The 6,363-nt window shown below is 43.7% G+C and overlaps 1 non-coding gene and 1 pseudogene across 1 annotated transcript; one reads left to right on the forward strand and one right to left on the reverse strand.

Moving 5' to 3' along the window:
- The window catches only part of LOC113381695, a 7,046-nt pseudogene extending 2,058 nt beyond the window's left edge, over positions 1-4,988 (forward strand).
- A 764-nt stretch (positions 4,989-5,752) lies between these two features.
- LOC113381696 lies at positions 5,753-5,871 on the reverse strand. The gene has a single exon (XR_003367570.1). It is a non-coding gene; the product is annotated as a 5S ribosomal RNA (ribosomal RNA).
- Between the last annotated feature and the right edge of the window lie 492 nt (positions 5,872-6,363).

A 6,363-nucleotide genomic window follows, 5' to 3' on the forward strand; every position in this document is an offset into this window, starting at 1 on the left:
GATAGGGTTTGGAACGCGAAGAGCACCGCAGTTGCGGCGGTGTCCGTATCTTCCCCTCGGACCTTGAAAATCCAGGAGAGGGCCACGGTAGGTGTCGCGCCGGTTCGTACCCATATCCGCAGCAGGTCTCCAAGGTGAAGAGCCTCTAGTCGATAGATTAATGTAGGTAAGGGAAGTCGGCAAATTGGATCCGTAACTTCGGCATAAGGATTGGCTCTGAGGATCGGGGCGTGTCGGGCTTGATCGGAAGCGGGTTCGGCTGACGTGCCGGGCCTGGGCGAGGTGAAACGGTCCTTGTGACTTGGATCCGAGCTCGGTCCCGTGCCTTGGCCCCCCGCGGATCTTTCTTGCTGCGAGGCTTTCTGTGCCGGCTTCGGTCGGTCGTCGTCCTCTTCGGCCGCCATTCAACGGTCAGCTCAGAACTGGCACGGACTAGGGGAATCCGACTGTCTAATTAAAACAAAGCATTGCGATGGCCCTAGCGGGTGTTGACGCAATGTGATTTCTGCCCAGTGCTCTGAATGTCAACGTGAAGAAATTCAAGCAAGCGCGGGTAAACGGCGGGAGTAACTATGACTCTCGGATGACAAATTCAAACTCGGGGGGGCCCGCAGGTCCTTCCATACTGACTGACACAGGAAATCATTCTTGCCGCTATCCCGAGTGTAATAAAGTATTTAATACCGTAGTAGGTCGTGGAGTGCACGAACAAAGGCAACACAAAGAGTGGTATGATAGCAGGATGGCGACGATAGAGCCAAAGAAAGCCAGATGGACGGAAGAGGAACAAGCGCTTATGGCTAAGGAAGAAGCAGCTTTAGTGATTAAGGGAGCTTCCCATATAAACAAAGCTCTTCTGTCAGTTACACCCGGTCGATCTCTGGAGGCCATAAAAGGCCAAAGGAAATCACCGAAGTATAAAAGCCAGGTTGCTGACTTCGTTAATATGATGTCCAACCAAAATAACACCGAGCCTTGTTCTCCGGTTACTACAGATACCACCGGTAACGCACTATTAGAGGCACTGTCACAGGCAGCCTCAAGTACAGTAGAAAAATTTAATGATAAAACTCTGACGAATATCTGCCACTCAGTTAGCGCAATAACGCTAAGCGATCTAAAAGTAAGAGTTGCTGACTATCTTAAGTCAATCTTTCCTCAGAAGAACAAATCACCACCAAATCACATCAGAAGCACAAAAAGAGGAAAACACCCTAAAAGACAAAATAAGAGACAACTTAGGAGGCACCAATACAAAATTACTCAACTACATTGGGCGAGAAACCCAACGAAGTGTGTCCAATTTATTCTAGATAACAAAGTTGTCTCTAACAAACCTTCGGCAGACACAATGACACAATTCTGGACCAACGTTATGACCGGTGATTCTACGATATCGCCCGGGTCGGAAAAAGCGAGAACCCAAGATCTCTCGCACATATGGAAGCCTATAATCCCAAATGAAATAACTAAGAGCTACCCGGCCAAAAATTCAGCGCCCGGACCGGACGGGATATCAGCAAGCCTTTTAAGGTCGATACCAACAAATACCTTGGTAAACCTGTATAACATATTCTTGTTCATGGGAAACGTCCCTGAACAACTAATGGAATCGTATACTACGCTGATTCCCAAAAAGGATAATGCTGAGAACCCCGGCGACTTCAGACCGATTACGGTCTCATCAGTGATTACTAGGCATTTCCATAAGATACTAGCTAAACGAATGACAGAGTCGATTAAAATTGATAATAGACAAACAGCTTTCCAGCCGATCGATGGATGTGCACATAACATATTTGCACTTGATTATTTACTAAAGTATCACAGGCAAAAATTTAAACCTGTATTTATTGCTTCAATCGACGTCGCGAAAGCGTTTGATTCGGTATCACATAAGGCACTAATTGATACCCTAAAATTTTACAACCTACCTGATAGATGTGTGGATTACATTAACAATATCTATACGAACAGCTGGACAAGACTCCGGTATGAAAACTGGTACTCGGATCCCATTAGTCCGAGGAGCGGTGTGAAACAAGGAGACCCTTTGTCACCAGTTTTGTTCAATCTTATTATTAACAGACTTATTGAAAGTGCCCCACCTGAGATCGGGGTTATGATGGAGGGAATGACGCTTAATATCCTAGCCTTTGCGGACGATATTGTCCTTGTGGCATCGTCTCAAAAAGGTCTTCAAGTACTGCTTGACCACGCTGACGACTTTCTATCAAAGTGTGGCCTTATAGTTAACAACGCCAAGTCATTCTCTATCACCATCAGAAATGTGCCACACGCAAAGAAATCGATTATTGATAAGAGTATTAAGTTCAGGTGTGGTGGTCGTGATTTACCTGCTCTCTCCAGGGTAGAAATATGGACCTATCTAGGTGTATCTTTTACTCCGGAAGGTGCCGTATTGTGCGACCTGAAAGAGAAGTTACAGAGCATTATTGAAAAGCTATCCAAAGCACCAATAAAACCCCAGCAACGGCTATTCGCTTTAAGAACAGTCGGGATTCCTAGACTACTCCACCAATTGACGCTGGGTAACACCACACTTGGGCTTCTAAAAGGCCTTGACACAACTATAAGAAAAGCCGTAAGATCCTGGCTGAGGCTACCGGCAGACACAACTAACGCGTACTTTTATGCAAGAGACAGAGACGGTGGATTATCCCTTCCGTCTCTAAGATGGTTGGTGCCTCTTAGAAGAAGGGGAAGACTTCTAAATTTAGGAAGGACCGAATCAAGTTACCACCAACTTGAACTAGAAAAATGTGTCAAACGCCTTACCGATAATGGGGATATTATAACTTCGGTCAAATTACTAGATAATAGATGGGCCAAACTGCTTCATAACTCAGTAGATGGTCGAGCACTCGCCAAATCATCGAAAGTTCCACAACAACACCGATGGATCACCGATGGCACCAAAATCCTATCTGGTCGGGATTTCATTAACTGCACACGACTCAGAATTAACACTATGCCGTGCAGGAGTCGTACAACCAGAGGCCGCCATGAAGATAGGTTCTGCAGAGCAGGGTGTAACGCTCTCGAAACACTTGATCACATTTTGCAAACATGCCATCGGAGCCACAGACAAAGGATTGACAGACATAACGCCGTCACTAAATACCTGAAACGAGCCTTAGAAAAGTCCCATTCCAGAGTGGACTGGGAACCAGTGTTCCACACTCCAGACGGAACACGAAAACCGGACTTGATAGCGTCGCAGGGACAATTCTCCATGCTGCTTGATACCAAAATTGTGGGTAGCAATGTGGATATGGAGTCGGCCCACAGACGAAAGATCAACTACTACAAGGACCTGGACGCCTTAATCAAGGAAAGATATAATACATCGGAAGTAGTATACGGGACAGTCACCTTAAACAACAGAGGCGTGTGGCACTACGAGTCAGCTAATTTTCTGCTATCAGGAAAGGTCATTAAGAAAGAAGAATTAAAGATAATATCTACGCGTGTATTGATTGGTGGACTGAACGGTTTTGGAGCATGGACAAAAGCAACGTCCATAAAACGACAAGGAATAGGGTAGGATGTACCTGAGTTCAGCGTGCTGCCTGCGCATAAGATCCCATCAGGCACAATACTAGGAGTTAGGTTTAGTGGGTATTGCCTTCGAGTCGAGTCCCACACTGCCTGGTCAACCTGGCGACCGGCGTGCGTAAATGCATTCCCCTCCTAGCCAAAAAAAAAAAAAAAAAAAAAAAAAAAAAAAAAATAGCCAAATGCCTCGTCATCTAATTAGTGACGCGCATGAATGGATTAACGAGATTCCCACTGTCCCTATCTACTTTCTAGCGAAACCACTGCCAAGGGAACGGGCTTGGAAAAATTAGCGGGGAAAGAAGACCCTGTTGAGCTTGACTCTAGTCTGGCATTGTAAGGAGACATGAGAGGTGTAGCATAAGTGGGAGATAGCAATATCGTCGGTGAAATACCACTACTTTCATCGTTTCTTTACTTACTCGATTGGGCGGAAAGCGTGCGTCGAGAACTTTCGTTCCGACTGTCACGGTTTTCTAGAGCCAAGCGTGTAAGAGTGGTGTGAGGCTTCGCGCCGATCGCCAACTATACTCTAGCGTGATCCGATTCGAGGAAATTGCTAGGCCGGGAGTTTGACTGGGGCGGTACATCTGTCAAATAATAACGCAGGTGTCCTAAGGCCAGCTCAGCGAGGACAGAAGCCTCGCGTAGAGCAAAAGGGCAAATGCTGGCTTGATCCCGTTGTTCAGTGTGCACAGGGACTGCGAAAGCATGGCCTATCGATCCTTTTGGCTTGAAGAGTTTTCAGCAAGAGGTGTCAGAAAAGTTACCACAGGGATAACTGGCTTGTGGCAGCCAAGCGTTCATAGCGACGTTGCTTTTTGATCTTTCGATGTCGGCTCTTCCTATCATTGCGAAGCAGAATTCGCCAAGCGTTGGATTGTTCACCCACAAATAGGGAACGTGAGCTGGGTTTAGACCGTCGTGAGACAGGTTAGTTTTACCCTACTGATGAATCGTCGTTGCGATAGTAATCCTGCTCAGTACGAGAGGAACCGCAGGTTCGGACATTTGGTTCACGCACTCGGTCGAGCGGCCGGTGGTGCGAAGCTACCATCCGTGGGATTATGCCTGAACGCCTCTAAGGCCGTATCCTTTCTAGACAAAGTAAGCAACGATATCTCTAGGAGTCTCGTGAGTCGAAAGGCTCAATACAATGTGATTTATTAGGTATTCGGCACACGCCGTTTATCGCACGAGCCATTTTTAGCCGAATGAGGCGCTGGACTGTGGCGGTATCCATCCGTTATATCTGTCCTGCCTATAGCGGTCGATCATGGGTCACTAGTTCGATGTCGAGACTCGGAATCGTTTGTAAACGACTTAGGTACCTGGCGGGGTGTTGTACTCGGTAGAGCAGTTACCACGCTGCGATCTGTTGAGACTCAGCCCTTGGCTTGGGGATTCGTCATGTTGGCTTGACGTCACCCCACGCTATTAGAGCATAAGCCTTAAGCCTTACGTTGTAGCCGGTTACAGTATGCCACAATCATTTCGATTTTACCGTCGAAAAATTGTGCATATTGTAACACACACGGCACTTCGTTGGTACCTTTAGCTATTTTACATAAAACTCGCCTCTATGGAAATACTTGATATATTCATTATTTCTAAAAGTAAGCTAAATTGTTTTCAATATGCTTTATAGTTGGCGAGAAAATTGTAATTTTAAAGAGAAACATTTGGTATTTCTTATTTAGAATATATGATTATATTTTTATATAATTTTTTCTTTATAAGGGAGAATGTTTTTCGCTAAGTTCTTTAGAAATGCGTACAAGTTACCAATTATATAAAATGCATACAAGTTACATATCAAATCAAATGCGTACAAGTTTCCAATCAAGCAAAGTACGTGTAAGTTGTCAATAATGCAAAATGCGTACAAGTTGCCAATGTGCAAAATGCGTGCAAGTTGTCAATTTGTAAAATACGTGCAAGTTGCTATTTTTATTTAATTTTTGTGATATACTCTAAATAAATAGTAACTTCCAACCTATAAATGTTTCAGATCTTTTATAACAAAATATTCAGTACTTATATATATATATATATATATTATTTCATTTTACATAAACTATTTTCTCATCTCTATCAAAGATTTTAACAGTTTATACCGAGAGTATGTACTATTTATAATTTGACTTAACATCGGTTAAATACTAAGGCAAAAAGTCAACGATACGTGGTGTTCCCAAGCGGTCTCCCATCTAAGTACTACCCACGCCCGATGTTGCTTGACTTCGGTGATCGGACGAGAACCGGTATATTCAACATGGTATGATCGTTGACGACAAGTAAAACTATACAATCATATGTATACATAAAGTTTTAAACGAAATTTCAGTAATAATTTAATATATGTCTGCAATGTTATCATAGGGATAGTTGCCTAGAAACGCTAAGCAACCGACAAGTTGCCACAGGGATAACTGACTTGAACGCGAACAAACCGAAAAGTTACCACAGGGATAACTGACTTGAACGCGAAGCAACCGAAAAGTTGCCACAGGGATAACTGACTTGAAATTTTGTTCTTAGCAACAAAATATTAGAAAATCTCGAGAAAATTATATGAACACACTTAACCATTCATATACCATTTTATTCATAATTTTATTCTGCATCTTTCGTACGAACAAAGTTTTTTCGTATCTTTTACGGTTTTCATGTTATAGAGCAGTATGTGTAGATGTTAACATGTCAAAATGCAAAGTGCGGCTAGGTTGGAGCAAAACTCCTCACGATTCGATATTTCTGTAAAGAAAACATATAAAGTATTAT

This window comes from Ctenocephalides felis, unplaced genomic scaffold (genome assembly GCF_003426905.1).
Source record: "Ctenocephalides felis isolate EL2017-DRISC unplaced genomic scaffold, ASM342690v1 CF-g0.4_SCAFFOLD_03005, whole genome shotgun sequence".
In the NCBI taxonomy this organism is placed as follows: domain Eukaryota; kingdom Metazoa; phylum Arthropoda; class Insecta; order Siphonaptera; family Pulicidae; genus Ctenocephalides; species Ctenocephalides felis.